Source organism: Cervus canadensis, chromosome 30 (genome assembly GCF_019320065.1).
Source record: "Cervus canadensis isolate Bull #8, Minnesota chromosome 30, ASM1932006v1, whole genome shotgun sequence".
NCBI lineage: Eukaryota > Metazoa > Chordata > Mammalia > Artiodactyla > Cervidae > Cervus > Cervus canadensis.
The window spans coordinates 7365224-7384383 of NC_057415.1; positions in this window are offsets into that span (position 1 = coordinate 7365224).

The window sequence follows — 19160 nt, forward strand, 5'->3', positions numbered from 1 at the left end:
AGCCTGGCGGGCTACAGACCATGGGGTCGCAAGGACACGACTGAGTGACTGACACACACCAGGTGGGCCCTGCTTTGATGACAGGCTCATTCACGGAGGTCCATCTTCCTGCAGAGATTTACATGATGGGAGGCTGAGCAGGCTTTGCTTGAGTCAGCTCTTAATGTTACTGAAACACCCGGTGAACTCTAGAGGCAACTTTGAGTGAGTAGAGTGGCTTGTGAGGTCCCTCTTTATTCACATAGCACAACAGAGGGATTTTTATTCTCCCTGGTAGGTTCTGGAGTCAAGAGTGCCTGCATGCAAACCCTGGCTCTGTCATTTGCTAGCTGAGTGACCATGGGCAAGTTAATGAACTGATCTGTGCTTTTGTTTTGTTTTGTTTTGTTTTGTGGGGTGAGGAGTCTCATGGTATCTAATTAAGGGTTATTTAACAATTAAATGAGATAATGCTTATAAAGCACCTGGCCCGGGGTAAGCACAGAAAAGGTTAGCTATTAATGTTGTTATTATTTCGTGGGAAGGGAGGCAGTGAGTGGTTCCTCAGATGTCTCAGAGGAAAGAATTTCTCGAAGCAGCCTCGACTATGCCTCCCACTGAGTATCTTGTGACTGACCCAGAGACCTCAGTCAGCTGAGCCTCCCGTGGGACAGCAAGCAGAGGCAAGGGTGACAAATTAAAGCAGGAGAAGTGTTTTCCTCATTCTTGGATGGGATCCAAAGAGATCAGTTTCTTAACTGACTCCTGGCATTAGAATGCCGTGAGTGGCACCCACAGGACAAGTGATACAAGTCCATCTGAGTTGGCGTGCAGTTTGGGATTCACTCACTCCATCCATTTGGCTGTCAGTGTCACATATTTATTAAATGCTTGTTATGTGTCAGACACTGTTGCAGGCAATGGTATGTAACCATTAAAATGCAATTAATTAAAAATATATTTAAAAATTTTAAATGCAATTAATGAGGCACTCAGATATCTGTATACTGGTGTTCATAGCAGCATTATTCACAATAGCCAAAGGATGGAAGCAGCCCAAGTGTACACTGATGGATGAGTGGAGAAGCAAAATGTGGTATTTACATACAAAAGAATACTATTCAGCCTTAAAAAGAGGGAAATGTCATATCTTCAACATGGATGAACTTGAAGACATTACACCAAGTGAAATGTATGATTTTGGTGTAATACACAAAACGAAATGTATGATTCATTTGAGGTACCTAGTGTAGTCAAGTTCATAGAGACAGAAAGCAGAATATTGGTTTCCATGGGGCTGGAAGGAGTGGGGAGAAATGAGGAATCTGTTTTTAATGCTACAGAGTTTCGGTCTGGGATGATGACAAAAGTTCTGGAGGTGGATGGTGGTGATCTGTAAAACAACGTGAATGTATTTAATGCCCACTGAACTGTTTATGTAAAAACAGTTAAAATGGTAAAGCTTCGCTCACTCAATTGCTTCAGTTGTGTCCGACCTCTTTGTAACCCACCAGGCTCCTCTGTCCATGGGATTCTCCAGGCAAGAATACTGGAGTGGGTTGCCATGCCCTTCCACAGGGGGCCTTGCTGACCCAGGGACTGAACCTGGTCTCCTGCACTGCAGGCAGATTTCTTACTGTCTGAGCCTTCGGGGAAGCCGCAGTCAGTCAGTGGGTGCCTGCAAATGAGAGGAGGGTTGGAGAAGGCAGGAGGAAGGACAACAGAGGACAACAAAGAAATCTGAAAGGCTGATAGATAAATTTGTTATCTTGATTGTGGTGATTCTTTCATGGGTGTGTACATGTCAGAGCTAATCAAATTACATACTTAAACATGTGCAGTTTATTGTGTGCCAACTATACATTAATAAAACTGGTAAAGCCAGTTTTTTAAAAAATTGTAATGCACACAAAGAGTGCAATAAAGGGCAGGAAGATGAAAATCACAGGGTTCTGTGGAGCACAGGGTAGGGTCAAAGGACAGATACCTGTTGTCAGGCAAAGCGTGGGATGGTGGATGATGTTTCACACTCGGGAAGAAATGGGTGCAAAGACTACAGGCAGGAAGGAGCCTGGGCTGAGATTCTGCGTGGCTGGAACTCAGGCCATAGGGGGCAGTAGAGAGACATGAGGCAAGAGAGCATAGCAAAGAACCAACTAAGGACATAGATTTTATCCCAGAGTCAATGGAGAATGAATGACCAGTGGCAAGCAGGGGGTTATCATAGGTGCCATTTAGAAAGATGCTCTGGCTGCAACTTGGGAAATGAGCTGGGGAGGAAGCAGAGTGCAGGCAGGGATCCAGGTATTAGGTAAGCACGGGTGAGGACGTTTGGCTGCTGGTGAGTTACCCAAGTCAAGAGCTATTGGGCTATGTCACTTCTCATCAACTTTTCAACACCATGGAGAGTTAGGAAACTTTATCTCAGCTTTGCGGAAGAGGAAACAGACTTGAAGCAGTTAAGTAATTTGGTTACGCTCACACAGCACCAGAGAATGAGATCTGGGGTTTCCAGTCTGTTGGGTTCTGATTCCAAAGTCCATAATACTCACAAGTTTCTCTCTAATTTAGATAAAAGACCTCTGGGATGACTCTCCCCTCTCCCACTTCCTGATTTTCTCACCCACTCTGTGGTTTGTTCCATGAATGTCTTCCCTTCGGAGGAGGCAGAGAGCTATGGGAACAGGTAACAAAGGATGTGATGTCCTCCAGGCAGTCAGAAAAGGAAGACTTCCTGGAGGAAGCAACATTGTAGTTAGCCCGGAAGAATTTGAAGGCAAACGAAGGGCTAGTAAATGAACAAGCTGGGGGAGTGGGGCACGAGGAGAAGGTGTTCTAGAATGGAGGGAAGAACAAGTGGGAATTAACTTCAGCATCGCTGAAGCTGTGCAGAATGCCTGAGTGCTGGCATGAGATGCAGAGAGAGGCACATTGATAGATTTTTAGCTGTATGTAGCAACTTAGAGAATGGGGTGAATGGGAGGGAGACCAGTAGGGGTGGGCCCTGTTGATTTGATGATGAGAGCCTGCTCACCAGGCATTTGCTTCTTCTGGTTACCATGGAAACATTAGACCGCAGACCCAGAAGCCTCTAGTTAGCCTGCTTATTAAAGATGATGAGACTGAGTTCAAGGTGGGGAAGAGGTTTGTTACTAGCTTCCCTACTGTCAGTGTGGAAACTTTTTTTTAAAAAATGTATGTTTAGTGATAAAATATACACAACATAAATGTATCATTTTAGTCATTTTAAGTATATGGTTCAGTGGTAGTACATACATCCACAATATGTTGCAACCATCACCATTTATCTTCAGAAAATTTTCATCATCCCCAACTGAAGCTCTGTACCCATTCTTTTTTTTTTAATTTTTAAAAAATATTTATTTACTTGGCCACACTGGGTCTTAGTTGCGGCATGCAAGATCTAGTTCCCTGACCAAGGATGGAACCTGGGACCCTTGCATTGGGAGGGTGGAGTCTTAACCACTGGACCACCACTTAAGTTCCTGTACCCCTTCTTATAACTCTCATTTTCCCTTCCCCCAACTCTTGGTAACTAGTATTCTACTTTCTGTCTCTCTGAATTCTAGGTACCTCATGTAAGTGGAATCATGCAATATTTGTCTTTTTGTGACTGGCTTATTTCACTTAGCGTAATGTCTTCAAGGGTTATCCTTATTGTAGCGTGTATTGGCTTTTCCTTCCTTTGTAAGGCTGAATAGTATTTCATCCTGTGTCTACATCGCACTGTTTATCCATCCATCTGTTGATGGATATTTGCATTGCTCCATCTTTTGACTATTATAATTAAGACTGCTATGAATGCAGGTATTCTGGAAACCTCCTTTGTAGACATAGATTATTGGTATTGAGTGAAGAAGACAGACTTTTGCTGATGAGTTCTGAGTTAAAAAAAGGAGATTAGGGGCTTCCCTGATGGTCCGGTGGCTAAGATGCTAGGCTGTCAATGCAGGCGGCCTGGGTTCTATCCCCGGTCTGGGAACTAGATCCTACATGCCGCAACTAAGAGTTCGCATGCCACAGCTGAAGGTCCCACGTGCCACACTAAACAAACGTGGTGTATAAACACAATGGAATCGTATTCGGCCTTAAGAAGAAAATCTTGTCATGTGTTATAAGATGGATGAAACTTGAGGACACACTTAAGTGAAATAAGCCTGTCAAAAAGGCTTTTGCTATATGATTCCACTTAAATGAGGTACCTAGAGTGGTCAGATATAGACAGACAGTAGAATGGGAGTTACCTGGAGTGGGGAGAGGGGAGAGAAGGGGAGTTGTTTAATGGCTACAGAGTTTCAGATTCACAGGCTGAAAAAATTCTGGAGACGCTTATATCACAACAATGTGAATATACTTCCCACCACCAAACCCTGTCCTTAAAAGTGGTTAAGATGATGCATTTTATGTGCTTTTCACCACAATTAAAAAAAAAACAAAACCTGCTGGATCAATTGACTAAATCTGTCCTCTGCACCCGGGCTTTCAAGGCCCTCTCACCCGCTCTCTCTGTTGACCTCACCTGGGCATTCCCGGAGAAGTCTTATCTCCCGGCCTTGGCATCCTCTGCTCCCTCTGGCCAGAAGACTGATGCTCTCTTCTGCTTGCTCTGCTGATACCCTTCCTGTGCTTTAAAACCCCACGTCCAGTGCTCCATGATGCTATTTCTGAGCGCAGTACACACGGCTGGTACTCCCCCTACGGCCCCAGTAGGAGGTGTTTGCATGCATTCCTGCCTTGGCTCCCTTGTGGTTGGTGTTCGGCCGCCCAGTGTCCAACTCTTTGCTCCCCCATGGACCGAAGCACGCCAGCCTCCCCTGTCCTTCCCCGTCTCTCAGAATTTGCTCAGACTCATGTTCATTGAGTCGGTGATGCCAGCCAACCATCTCATCCTCTGACTAGGCTCAATTCCTGAGGGTGGAGAGGACCGTGTTTGTTCCTGCTCCCAGCACAGAGTGGTCCCACCAGCAGCAGATGGCTGCTGGTTTGGGGTAGGGGTCTCCTTGTTCCCCCATGAGGCTGTTTGTTTCTTTTTTTAAAAAAATATATTTTCTTTTTGGCTGTGATGGGTCTCCATCGCTGCTCGGGTTTTTCTGTAGGTGCCGTGAGCAGGGGCTCCTCTCCACTTGTGTGGTGGCGCCTCGTGTTGTGGAGCACAGACTCTGTAGGACATGCAGGCTCCAGTCGTTGTGGCTCCCAGGCTCCAGAGTACAGGCTCAATAGTTGTGGCTCACGGGATTTGGTTGCTCCGCAGCATGTGGGATCTTCCCGTACCAGGAATTGAATCTGTGTCTCCTGCTTTGGCAGGTGGATTCTTTACCACTGAGCCACCAGGGAAGCCCCATGAGGCCGTTTCTGATTCTCTTTCTCTGTCTGTTCCAGCCTTGGGCACTGATCTAATCCCTTTTCTGGTCCATGAGTTTTCGAAGAACAGAGCTTGGAGTTTATTCTTTGCAAGGCCCACAGTGCCTTGCCCAGTGCCTGGCTTAGAGGGGCTGTGTGAATGTTTGGTGGTTATAAACACAGGCAAGGATTCCTAGCTGCAGACTTTGTTGCCTCTGTCCCTGATGGGAAGCATGAAGGAACTTTCTCCTGCCCTGTATGAATTGTGAACTCTGGGTCTTCGCTGTCCTGCTGCTCCAGCATTTCTTTGTTCTGGAACAAGTACAGCTAGCTGCCAAGACTGCTGAGAGAAGGGATGAGGGACTTTCTCAGCCATTGCAGACGATTGTCCTTGTAGCCTCTAGCACCACCAGCCAAAGTCCTTTTCATTAGACCAGACAGGTTGGCTCTAGGCTGGCCGGGCTTCCTGTCACCCATGGTCTCTCTGTGTAAAGTCTCAGCTGGATTTGGCAGAGTTGGCAATCCCAGGGGATGTGGCCAGCCCACTCTGGTTGATTTGTACGTTGGCATCCTGTCTGTGTGCCCGTCTGCAAGCCCGGCAGCTCCCCGTCCTGTCTGCCCTGTCCTCGGTTCCTTGGCAGTGGAGGTGGCTCCGTCCACGACCTCACAGAAACCAGACTGCCTTGTACACCAAGCAGCAGTCTGAGTGAGGTCTGGGTTTATCTGGAATAGTTAAGATGATCATTATTTTATTCACTGGAATGGAGATGAAGTGCTAAGTGTAACAGTTAAAGGTCACATAAAGGTTGTATCCTTGTAAAAATCTTTCCTGTCAATTCACTAATTTACAAAATCCTTTGGACAGCCACTTGCTCTTATTTTTGTGTTGTGTGAGCCATGGGGAAAGTGAGACGTAAGATGTTCCTGCTGGGACACAATTTTCTGTCTCTAGGTGACATCAGGAATTTCCTCTAAAAGGTTAGCGGTTGGAAAAAATAAATAAAAGGTTAGAGGTTGGACAGAATTCTGTGCATGCGTGCTCAGTTGCTTCAGCTGTATCTGACTCTTTGCATCCCCAGGGACTGTAGCCCACCAGCCTCCTGTCTCTATGGGATTGTCCAGGCAAGGATACTAGAGAGGGTTTCCATGCCCTCCTCCAGGAGATCTTCCCAACCCAGGAGTAGAACCCAAGTCTCCTGCATTTTGGGTGGGTTCTTTAACCACTGAGCCATCAGGGAAGCACCCATACAGGCTAGAGTTACCCCATTAATAAGCAGCCTTTTGAAAGCATCGCTAAGTTCCTCCTCTTTATTTTATGTATTTTTTCTGTTTCCTCTGGTTCATTTACCATCATTTCTTTTTTTTTTTTTAACTTTTTCTTTTATATTGGAGTATGGCCAATTAACCATGTTGTGATAGTTTCAGATGGACAGAAAAGGGACTCAGCCACACATATAATATGTATCCAGTCTCCCCCAGACTCCCCTCCCATCCAGGCTGCCACATAACAGTAAGCAGAGTTCCCTGTGCTGGACAGTAAGACCTAAGGTCCTCTTTAGAGAGGACACACAACCATTTCTTATTGTCCATTTTGTCAGCACCTTGATCTTGTTACTGAATCCTGATTCTCAGTTCCCACTTTGAGCTGAGAATTTTGTATTCATCATGTCTTTTTATTTCCTATATTTTCTGATGCTTTGACATCTATGGCTTTGCTGATCTTGGAGCGACTGTCCCTTCCAAGTCTAGGCTATTTCTGCTGCTGCCAAGTCGCTTCAATCATGTCCAGCTCTCTTCAACCCCATGGACTGTAGCCTGCTAGGCTCCTCTGTCCATGGGATTCTCCAGGCAAGAATACTGGAGTGGGTTGCCATTTCCTTCTCCAGGGGATCTTCTTTACCCAGGGATCGAACCTGTGTCTCATAAAGTCTTGCCTGCAAATGCACCTTTCATATATCTAACCAACCCAGAGTCCGCACCCCAACCACCTCCTTTATCTGTTTGCCCACTGTGGGCCACTGTCTGCCTGCCCTAATCACCCCAGGACCAGGTACTTGATAATGATAATTAATCGTAGTAGGAGATTTAAAAATTCACCTCCTTCAGATCTTGAAATTATCTGAAATTAACAAAAATCAAGTGGTGAGGACACAGAGGATTTGAATAAATGAAGATATTTTACAAATAACTGTGTGTAGAATTTTATACTCAGTAAAGAAAAATTATTCTTTTTAAACACTTAAAGTGAACGTTAAAGTCACCCGGTCGTGTCTCTTTGCGACCCCGTGGACTATACAGTCCATGGAATTCTCCAGGCCAGAATACTGGAGTGGGTAGCTGTTCCCTTCTTCAGGGCATCTTCCCAACCCAGGGATCGAACTGTGGTCTCCTGCATTGCAGTCCCATTCTTTACCAACTGAGCCACCAGGGAAGCCCAAGGATGCTGGAGTAGGTAGCCTGTCCCTTCTCCAGGAGAGCTTCCTGACCTAGGAATCAAATTGGGATCTACTGCATTGCAGGCGGATTCTTTGCCAGCTAAGCTACTAGGGAAGTGCTTACACACATAAGGTACATGAATAAAAATTAGCTACCAAGTCTTACACACACACACACACACATACACAATCTCTATTTCAAAAATGCGGGGTGGCCACAATAACAAAAATGACTGCAAAAGAAAATATAAACAATGAAATTCATAAGGTAATTTAGGAAAGAATCAAAAGCTCCTGTTGGTGATTACCTCTGGGGAAGAGTTAGAACTGGGTCTGGGAATTTTTACATATAGCCTCATGTAGGAAATATTTGCTTGAATTTTTTACTATTCTGTGTAATTTTGAAGTGTCTAAAGTAGCAATATGGAAAATAACAAATGAATAAGATATACAAGGAGCAAGATCTTCCTTCTTTCAATTTAAGAAACACTGAAAAAAATAAGTTATTTAGAAATGCGGTCACCAAGATCATCATATACTAAAATCCATGGATGAATGCAAAGCTGTAGCCAGAGTAAATGTAAAGACTCAAATGCACATATTAGAAAATAGTAAACAGAACATAAGTGAACTAAGTGTTTAACTGAAAAGGGCTTTTGGAAAGCCCCCCAAAAACAAAAGAAAGGCTAATCTAAATAAAAGTTTCAAATGTTAAAGAAACAATTATTTGCAGGTACTAAAAATATCTCCTATAAATATCTTAGAGAATCAGTTGAAACCTCATAATCCAATAGATAAGAATAAAACAGTGTGATATTTTTGTTCCTTTTTTGGATAATATTCAGAATTTCCAGTGTTTGTAGGGATGTGGGAAATAGACACTCATATCCAGGGCTGGTAGGGATATAAGTTGCCCCATTTGGAGGGCAATTCAGTAGAATCCGTCAGTTTCAAAAGGACTTACCCTTGGACTTCCTTGGTGGCTCACTGGTAAAGAATCCACCTGCCAATGCAGGAGACCTAGTTTGATCCCTGATCCATGAAGAGCCCAGATGCTGCAGAGCAGCTAAACTCATGTACCACAGCTATTCAGCCTGTGGTCTAGCGGCCGGGAGCCACAACTTCTGAGCCCATGTGCCACAGCTACTGAAGCCCAAGTGCTTAAAGCCTGAGCTCCACAACAAGAGAAACCACTGCAATGAGAAGCCTGTGCACCACAGCTAGAGAATGGCCCCCATTTGCTGCAACTAGAGGAATAAAACCCTCATAGAAACCAAGACCCAGCACAGACAAAAATAAATAAATAAATAAAATTAAAAGATGTTTGTTCCTTCGAAGAAAAACTGTGACAAACCTAGACAGTGTTTTAAAAAGCAGAGACATCACTTTGCCTACAAAGGTCCATCTAGTCAACGCTATGGTTTTTCCAGTAGTCATGTATGGATGTAAGAGTTGGGACATAAAGAAGGTTGAGTGCTGAAGAACTGATGCTTTCGAATTGTGGTGTTGGAGAAGACTCTTGAGAGTCCCTTGGACTGCTAGGAGATCAAATCAATCAATCCTAAAGGAAATCAACCCTGAATATTCATTGGAAGGGCTGATGCTGAAACTCCAATACTTTGGCCACCTGATGTGAAGAACTGACTCATTAGAAAAGACCCAGATGCTGGGAAAGATGGAAGGCGGGAGGAGAAGGGGACAACAGAGGATGAGATGGTTGGATGGCATCACCGACTTGATGGGCATGAGTCTGAGCAAGCTCAGGGAAATGGTGAAGGACAGGGAGACCTGGCGTGCTACAGGTCATGGGGTCACAAAGAGTTGGACACAACAGAGCGATTGAACTGAACTGAAAATTATTTTTTAAAAGCACTTATCCTTTGACAAACAATTGCACTTGTAACTATCCTAGAACAATATTTTTGCATGTGCTCAAAGAAACTTGTACAAGGAGTTTGGTGCAGCATTGTTTTGAAATCAGGGGAAATTTAAGAACAAACTAAATGTTTATCAGTGTGAAACCATAAAATGTCATCTGTTTATACTATGGGATATCACACACAATTTTTAAACATGATATGAAATGATTGACAGAGAGTCTCTAAGACATACAATATTGTTCATTGAAAACATATATAGGGACTTCCCTGGTGGTCCAGTGATTAAGGCTGCCTTTCCAATGTAAGGGGCACAGGTTCAATCCCTGGTCAGGGAACTACATCCTATATGCTGCATGAAGCGGCTAAAGGAAGAAAAAAATCCACAAATGAGTTAAAAACACAAAACATACACAAACTAAAATTAGCTCTTAAAAATTAGCTCTTTTGTCAGCAATGCTGTTGGTAGACCCAAAAGCAACTAACTGTCCAACTATCTCCTTGGTGCCATCTCCTTGGATGGTTGGAACAGTTAAATATTTGCCTTTCTGGCTTCCGTTGCATCTACAGGTGGCCTAGGACCCATTTGACAAGTGAAACATACATGGAAGTCTGTTGGTAGGTTTCTGGAAATCTTTGCTTTCCTGATGAAAAGGTCAGATACAGCACTCCGCTCCCCTCCTTCCCATCTTGAACACAGAGATGCGCCAGGTGAACTGCTAGAAGCGTACAGGCACCTTGCACCATGAGGTCACAAGCATGAATGAAAGCTCCAGAGCATCATCGACAGTAGTGCTGCCTAATGTTACTGGGCTTCTGGGAAGCTGACTATGGCTGACTGTGTCCAGAATTCTTGGTGGTGGTTTAGTCACTAAGTCGCATCCAACTCTTGTGACCCCATAGGCTGTAGCCTGCCAGGCTCCTCTGTCCATGGGGTTTCCCAGGCAAGAATACTGGAGTGGGTTGCCATTTCCTACTCCAGGGTATCTTCCCAACTCAGGGATTGAATCCGAGTCTCCTGCATTGTAGGCAGATTCTTTACTGACTGAGCCACCAGGGACTGTGACTCAGATCAAACCCTTATTTGTTTAAGTCACTTTTAGCAAAGGTTTCTAGATGGGTACATTTCCAACTAACACAACTGCGTGTTGATATATATACATCCAGAGACGATCCAGAAACTACCCAGAAGGAGTCTCGCCAAATTGTCTATGGTTACCACTCCAGTATTCCTGCCTGGAGAATCCCATGGACAGAGAAGCCTGGCTGGCTACAGTCCATCAGGTCACAAAGACTCAAACACAACTGAAGCAACTTAGATCACATGCACGCACCACTGGAATGGAATTCTAGAATGCATGCACCACAGAATGGGATTCACACTGAATATTTTTGTAGTGTTTCAAATATTTTCAGTAAGGAAGTATTTATGTATCAGTTGTGTAATTAACGATTTAAAAATATATAATAAAGCCTTATAATGAAATTATGGGATCATAGTCAAATAGAAAAGATAGATGTCACTTATAGTTTCATCACAGAAATAAACATTGTCTATTTTCTCTCTGTTTTTCAACTAACATGTTTTATGTTTTAGCAGTTTTAGATTCACAAAAAAATTGAGCAGCTAGTACAGAAAGTTCTCATTTAATACTCCTCTCCCCTACAGTCTCTTGTGTTTACTAACGTCTTCGTTGGTATTGTATATTTATAACAATTAATTAAACAATGCTGATAGACTATGATTAACTGAAGTCCCTCATTTATATCAAGTTTCACTCTTTGTGTTATACAAGAAATTCTGTGGGTTTGGACAAAAGTATAACGGTATGTATCCACCACCACAGTATTAAACAGACTGGATTCAGTGCCAGAAAAAGTGCCTGTGCTCCACATGTTCATCACTGTTTTCTCTTCTCCCATTTCCCCCACCCCCTACCACCGATGGCTCCATCCCTGGCAACTAGACATTTTACTGTCTTCATTATGCCTTTTCTAGAAGGTCATATAGTTGGAATCATATGATATGAAGTTTTTCAGATTGGCTTCTTTCACTTAGTAATTTGCACTTCCTCCAGGTCTTTTCATGGCTGAATAGCTCATCTCTTTTTAGCACCAAATAACTTCCCGTTGTCCGGTGCGCTACAGTTTGTTTATCCACTCACCCACTGCACAGCATCTTGGTAGTTTCCCAGATCTGGCAATTCTGAGTAAAGCTGCTATAAATATCCGTGTGCGCGTTTTTGTGTGCACATAAGTTTTAAATTCACGTGGGTATAAATACCAAGGAGCCCCGTTGCTGGACAGTGCGGTAAGAGACTGTTTAATTTTGTAAGAAACTGCCAGACTGTCTTCCACGTTGGCTGTACCGTTCTGCATTCCCACCAGTGATGAAAGAGAGTTCCTGCTGCTCTGTCAACATTTGCTATTGTCAGGTGTTTGGGTGTTTGCCATTCTAATAGGTGTGTCTTGGTATGTCATTGTGGATTTAATTGACTAATGACATATGATGTTTTGCATCTGCTCACATGCTTATTTGCCATCTGTTACTCTCTTTTCATAAAATATGTAACCCAGCTGACAGCTAGGTTCCGCTGATCCCTCAAATTCAGAGAAGATTGATTAACCTCTTTATTCAACGCTCTGTGCAAGTGCTCATCCCTCTTTGAGATAAATCTAACTTAGATTAGACAAAGAAAGACTCATAGAAGTGGAGGAATTTATAATGCTTAACACCAAATCCTGGTCCTCTTCCAGCGGTCCCCATCTCGGTCTCATCCTTCTGGGCAAGCCGGAGCCCTCACGGTTAGCCTTCATCACGCCTCTGCCTCATCCTCTCAGCCAGAATATTTTTCAAGTCTATCCAGTTCTCTCCCCTGCCACCATCACCACCACCAAATACAACAAGAGCCTCGTTCAGGCTACCTTTACATTTTTATTTATTTATCTATATTTTACTTGCTTATTTTTGGCTGTGACGGGTCTTTGTTGCTGCTGGGGCTTTTTCTAGCTGCAGCGAGTGGGGGCCTGCTGGTTGCGGCGTGCAGGCTTCTCATCGTGGCGGCTTCTCTGTTGTGGGACACGGGCTCTTGGGTGCAGGGGCTCCAGCCTGGTCGCTCCCAGGCTGTAGAGCGCAGGCTTAGCAGTTGTGGTGCAGACTAGTTGCTCTGCTACATGTGGGATCCTCCCAGACCAGGGATCGAAGCCACGTCTCCTGCATTGGCAGGTGGATTCTTCACCACTCCGCTACCAGGGAAGCCCCAGGCTGCCTTTTTTTCCTCACCTAAATGACTGCAAACGGGACAAGAGCTAGAGGGACCTCTTCAACATGCAGATCTCCTCACCTGACCTTCCTGTTTCCAGAACAGATAAAACCCTCACCAGTTCCCTGCACACAACCCTCCCTCCCCACTCCACTCACTGCACTTCCCTCCACTTAGAGTCCTTCTTCCTCATCTTGATTTCTGGGAACATCTACTCAGGCTTCATCACTCTGCTCAAGCATCACCTGGCACGGAAACTGACTCCCTGAGTGGGACAGACCTCCCTCTTGCAACACAGGTTTTCCGCCGCACGGAACGCCTGTCCCAGCTGCGATGGGACAAAGCTTGTGCGGTTTTAACAGTGCCTGTTTCACCATAAGATGTGGACTCCGTGAGACGGGAGATTTTGCCTGCTGTGGCCCATCATTTTATCCAGCGCTTGATACACCATCACCCTCCTAAGAGGAACTTGATACATATTTATCAAGTGAATGAATGACTACGTGAGTGACTTTCCTATAGGATTCTCAATATAAGACTGACTGATCCTCCTGACTGCCTTTTTTTAAAAAAATATTTATTTATTTTAAATGAAACAAAGATGAATGTTTTTAGAGATAAAAGGTACAATTCACAAAGAAGATAGACATCATAAACCATTATACATCTAACAGTAAAGGAACAAAGATACATAAAGCAAAAAAATCAGAGGAAATATGGGAAAAAGAAAAACATTTCTCTGAGAGTATTTTATCAAGTACAGAAAAAAAATAAGAATAGGAGCATTTGACTGATGTCATTAATAATTTAAGTATAATAGTTTTATATCTGACTGCCTTCTGAGGCTGGCATAATAACGCAGACAGAAGATCACCCCAAGGGCTTCCCTGGTGGCTCAGTGGTAGAGTCCACCTGTCAGTGCAGAAGACACAGGTTCAATCCCTGGTCCAGGAAGATCCCACATGCCAAGGAGCAACAACGCGCGTGTGCCACAACTATTGAGGCTGTGCTCTCGGGTGTGGGAACTGCAACTGCTGAGTCTTAGGTGCTGCAACTACCGAAGCCCACATGCCCTGGAGCCTGTGCTCTGCAATGAAGACCTAGCCATCAATAAATAAATCAAATTATTTTAAAACAATTGCCCCAAGATGCTAGTGACTCTAAAAAAAGATTAATCTTATTAAACTCAGCAATGAAGAATGGGTTTTAGCTTTCTGGGAAAAGATCCAGTATAATAAAATAACGTTTCTTTCTCCCAGCATATGACTCTGTCTGAAATACTTGATGTCAGCTTGTATTTTACATCATCACCGTTTCCTTAGAGTGTCAGGGAAGTTCTCAGTATTCCAGATGCTAAAATCTGGACACATTTGTAAGATCTGAATCTCTGTACCCTACATTAGACTAGCAGGAAGGAAGTTGCCGAGTTCGGCTTTGTCTGCCTATTTTCGCATATGGATGATGTGGCCACGTGATATGCGCAGATGGGGCCCCTCTGTTTCTCCCAGGAGCTTACAGCCTGTCTTATCAAGGCTGGGGTATTTATTAGAAGAAAGTCTGGACCGCACCCTCCTGCTGAGTCATCTGCCCAAAGATTTTGGGAGAACTCCACTGAGGGAGACTTGAAAAATACTTCAGTGCTTCCTTGTCTGAGATTTCCCCCACCCCCTGTCCTCCTGCTGCCAAAAGGAGAGGGGTGATGCTAGGCCTTGGACTGTAGGGAGACCTCTGATGAGTGTGGGTGAATGAGACCATCTTCCTGGAACAGGGGACTGGCGCAGAGACTCTTTTAGTTCCTATTGAGCTTACCAGTTGGAAGCCTCCATGGAGTTGGTGCTGGCATGACTATTTCTTCCCTTCACACAGAGAAGTAGGGCACGCTGATGAGCAGAGAGAGGATCAAATGCAAGAGACAAGAGGCCATTTGGTCCCAGTTCTGGATCCAGGCCCTTAAGGGGACTGGGTGTGTTCCCCTCCCGATGTCCTATGAGACAGCCCTGCATCCTGCCGATAGCTTCTAATTTATGCTTGAGCATGTGCTGTATAAACAGACACAGAGGTTTGGTGAGGACTACCCATATGTCAGGCTTCCCAGGAGGCACTGGTGGTAAAGAATCTTCCTGCCAATGCAGGAGATGTAAGAGATGAAGGTTCGGTCCCTGGGTCAGGAAGATCTTCTGGAGGAGGGCATGGCAACCTACTCCAGTATTCTTGCCTAGAGAATCCCATGGACAGAGGAGCCTGGCGGGCTACAGTCCATAAGGTCAGACAAAGAGTCAGACACGACTGAAGCGACTTAGCACACACACACATGCACCCACATATCACCAACTTTCTAAATTTCAAGTACCTTATGCAGCAGATGTTATAGAAGGAAACGGAGGCTTAGATCAGGCAATGTCCCTAGGTCTCACACCTAGTAGGCGGCATGGAAGCAGATAAGGAGCTGGTATTAAAAGCAAAGGTGTCACTGCTACATTTAAAATGGATCACCAACAAGGTCCTACTGACCAGCACAGGGGAACTCTGTGCAGTGCTATGTGGCGGCCTGGCTGGGGGGCGGGGTTGGGAGAGAACGGATACGTGTGTATGTGTGGCTGAGTCCCTTTACTGTCCACCTGAAACTTTCACAACATTGTTAATTGACTATACTCCAAAATAAAAGGAAAAGTTAAAAAAAATAAACACGAAGGGGTCAACTCCAGTGGCTCCTGCCTTAACGACTAACCAGAAGTGGGGGTGATGGCTGGGGTGGACATCGTCTCCCTGTCCAGGGGAGCAGCAGCGTTTCTTTCTTGTCCTGGTTACACCCGATCGCCATCCATCCACAAGGCACAGTGCATCAGAGTCATTGCCCTGTGCACAATGCCTTCTCAGCCCCTCCACCTTGTCTCATTTCCTCCGCTGACATGACAGGGTGCAATTAACATTACAGCCTTTCAAGGCAAATGCCTGTTAAATCCATCACTCAGGCCAGGGGAGGTCTGTGCTTCATGTCATTAAGGGGCTGGCACGTTTCCCACTGGGGTGCCTGGGGAAGCAGGGGCGAGAGGAGGAAAGAGGAAGATGTTATGTTCTCATCGTAGAGAAGCAGTCTTTCTGCTTCTTCTTTCTGATGACTTGTCTGCAGGTTCCCACCTCTGGCACTACATTCTTTCAGGAGCCAAGGCTGATTGTGCTAGAAGTTGCCCTTCTGTAAGCATAGCCCAAGCATGGTTTCCATGGCAACATCTCCAAAGGAGGATGCTAGGATTCCAGGCTTTGTGGCCTTGGGTAAACAATGGGCTGGTTGCTTCTGAGAAGCTGAGAAGCTTCTCTCCACTTTCTCTAAAGCCGTGTACAGCCCCTCCTCCCACCAGATATACAGAAAGCAAGTGAAATGAAAAACTGAGTCAATTCAGCCTTCCATTTGTAGGATAAAATAAACCATGTGTTTATTTAATAAATCAAGTGTGTGAGTTTTAAAAAATTGAGTGGTCAAACTCACTCAGAAGTACAAGAAATCCTAGGAGAGAATTCTAACAAGGAGATGCTGAAGTTCCTGCAGGGGGCTGGGGGGACTCTAGCTTCCCCGTGATACCTCGTCTACTCAGTCACTGCGTGAATAAGTAGTCTCTGCAATGCTGCCCTTTAATTAAGGACTCATTCATCCATTCATTCATACATCCCACCATTTATGATGCGCCTACCCCTGGTGGAGCCAGGTACTGCACCACCAGCTGACCAGCTGGGGACACAAACAATGCTAAAGGAACTTACATCTTGTTTGTTGTGATTTAGTCGCTAAGTCGTGTCCAACTCTTTTGCGACCCCTTGGACCGTAGCCTGCCAGGCCCCTCTGTCCATAGGGTTTCCCAGGCAAGAATAATGGAGTGAGTTGCTGATCCCTTCTCCAGGGCATCTTCCCGACCCAGGGATTGAACCCGAGTCTCCTGCATTGCAGGTGGATTCTTTACCATCTGAGCAACCTGGGAAGACCATATTCATATTCTTTCCCATTATGGTTTATCAGAGTATATTGAATTTAGTTTTCTGTGCTATGATGTAGGACCTTGTTTATCCATCCTATATGTAATAGTTTGCATCTGCTAACCCCAAACTACCAATCCATCCCTCTCACACCTCTTCTCCCCTTGGCAACCACACATCTGTTCTCTATGTCTGTGAGCCTGTTTCTGTTATGTAGATAAGTTCATCTGTATCATGTTTGAGATTCAACCTATAAGTCATATCATATGGCATTTGTCTTTCTCATTCTGACTTACTTCACTTAGTGTGATAATCTCTACGTCCGTTCATGTTGCTGCAAATGACATTATTTCATTCTTTTTCATGGCTAAGCAATGTTCCATTATATATGTGCCATTGACAGCTGATAGAGATTGCCATAAGGTTAAATGAAATAATATTGCAAAGTTCTTGGCATAGTGTTTGTTATATGGAAAGAGTTAAATAAATATCAGTCTCTTCCTTTCTACTTTTTAGAATTCCACCCCCAACCCCCACCCTGCACCACTTACTGCCAGCTGTTTGCCTGGCCTGCCACTGGAAACAGCTGCTATCTCAGAGCCAACATGGCTTACCAGACTGTACTTCCCTTTTACTGGACCCTAAAGCAGAGTGGTTTCCCCCATCCTCTGGCTTCCCAGAGACTGGCTACCCAGTCTTCCCATGGGTAGACTGCTTTCTGCAGCTTAGAACTCACCACTTCCCATCCTCATTCCTCTCTGCTCTGTTTTGTTGTAAGAGGATAAGAAATGCATGGGGTCCCTATGAGGAAACTTGGAGAAATTAAGTAAGTGGGGAAAAGCTATGTTGAGAAGACAGGTCCAGGGTTTCTTTGGTGGCTCAGTGGTTAAGAATAGACCTGCAATGCAGGAGATGCTGGTTTGATCTCTGATCTGGCAAGATCCCACATACTGCGGGGCAGCTGAGTTCATGTACAACTACTGAGCCTGTGATCTACAGTCCAGGGGCTGCAACTACCGCGCCCATGTGATGCGACTACTGAAGCCCGTGAGCCCTAGAATCCATGCCCCACAGCAGGAGAAGCCACTGCAATGAGACGCCCAGGCACCGCAACTAGAGAGTAGCCCCCACTTGCCACAACTGGAGAAAAGCCTGCCCAGCAACAGCAGCACAGCCAAAAAATAAATAAATAACATTTAAAAAAAGAAGAGAGGTCCACCCAGCAGAAGTCAGTGAAGTTCTCCTCTCTCTCTTTTTAAAATTAATTTTATTTATTTCTTTCTTTTTGGCCATGCTGGGTCTTCATTGCTGTGGGTGGGCTTTCTCTAGTTGCGGTGGGTGGGCTTTCTCTAGTTGCGGTGAATGGGCTTCCCACCGCCGTGGCTTTTCTTGTTGACGAGCATGGGCCCTAGGGCCCTTGGGCTCAGTTGTTGCAGGGCATAGAATTAGTTGCCCTGAGGCATGTGGAATCTTCCTGGTCCAGGGATCGAACCCATGTCCCCTGCATTGGCAGGCAGCTCTTTTTTTTTTTTCCCTGCTCTGCTGATCTCATTTTCCTCAATAATAAAACCATAGGCCTGCTTGGATTAGTTGATCTCTAAGGGACTGTCTAGTTCTGTGACTCTTGGGGCTGCTTAAAATATCCCCAAATGATTCCTTTTCATTTTCTTTTTTTTGTGTGTGTGTTTTTTTAATTTAATTTAATTTTTTTCTTCATTTATTTTTATCAGTTGGAGCCTGATTACTTTACAGTATTGTAGTGGTTTTTGCCATACATTGACATGAATCAGCCATGGATTTACATGCGTTCCCCATCCTGATCCCCCCTCCCACCTCCCTCCCCATCCCATCCCTCTGGGTCATCCCAGTGCACCAGCCCCGAGCACTTGTCTCATGCATCCAACCTGGACTGGTGACCTGTTTCACACTTGATAATATACATGTTTCAATGCTATTCTCTCAGATCATCCCACCCTCACCTTCTCCCATAGAGTCCAAAAGTCTGTTCTATACATCTGTGTCTCTTTTTCTGTCTTGCATATAGGGTTATCATTACCATCTTTCTAAATTCCATATATATGCGTTAGTATACTGTATTGGTATTTATCTTTCTGGCTTACTTCACTCTGTATAATGGGCTCCAGTTTCATCCATCTCATTAGAACTGATTCAAATGAATTCTTTTTAATGCTGAGTAATATTCCATGGTGTATATGTACCACAGCTTCCTTATCCATTCGTCTGCTGATGGGCATCTAGGTTGCTTTCCATGTCCT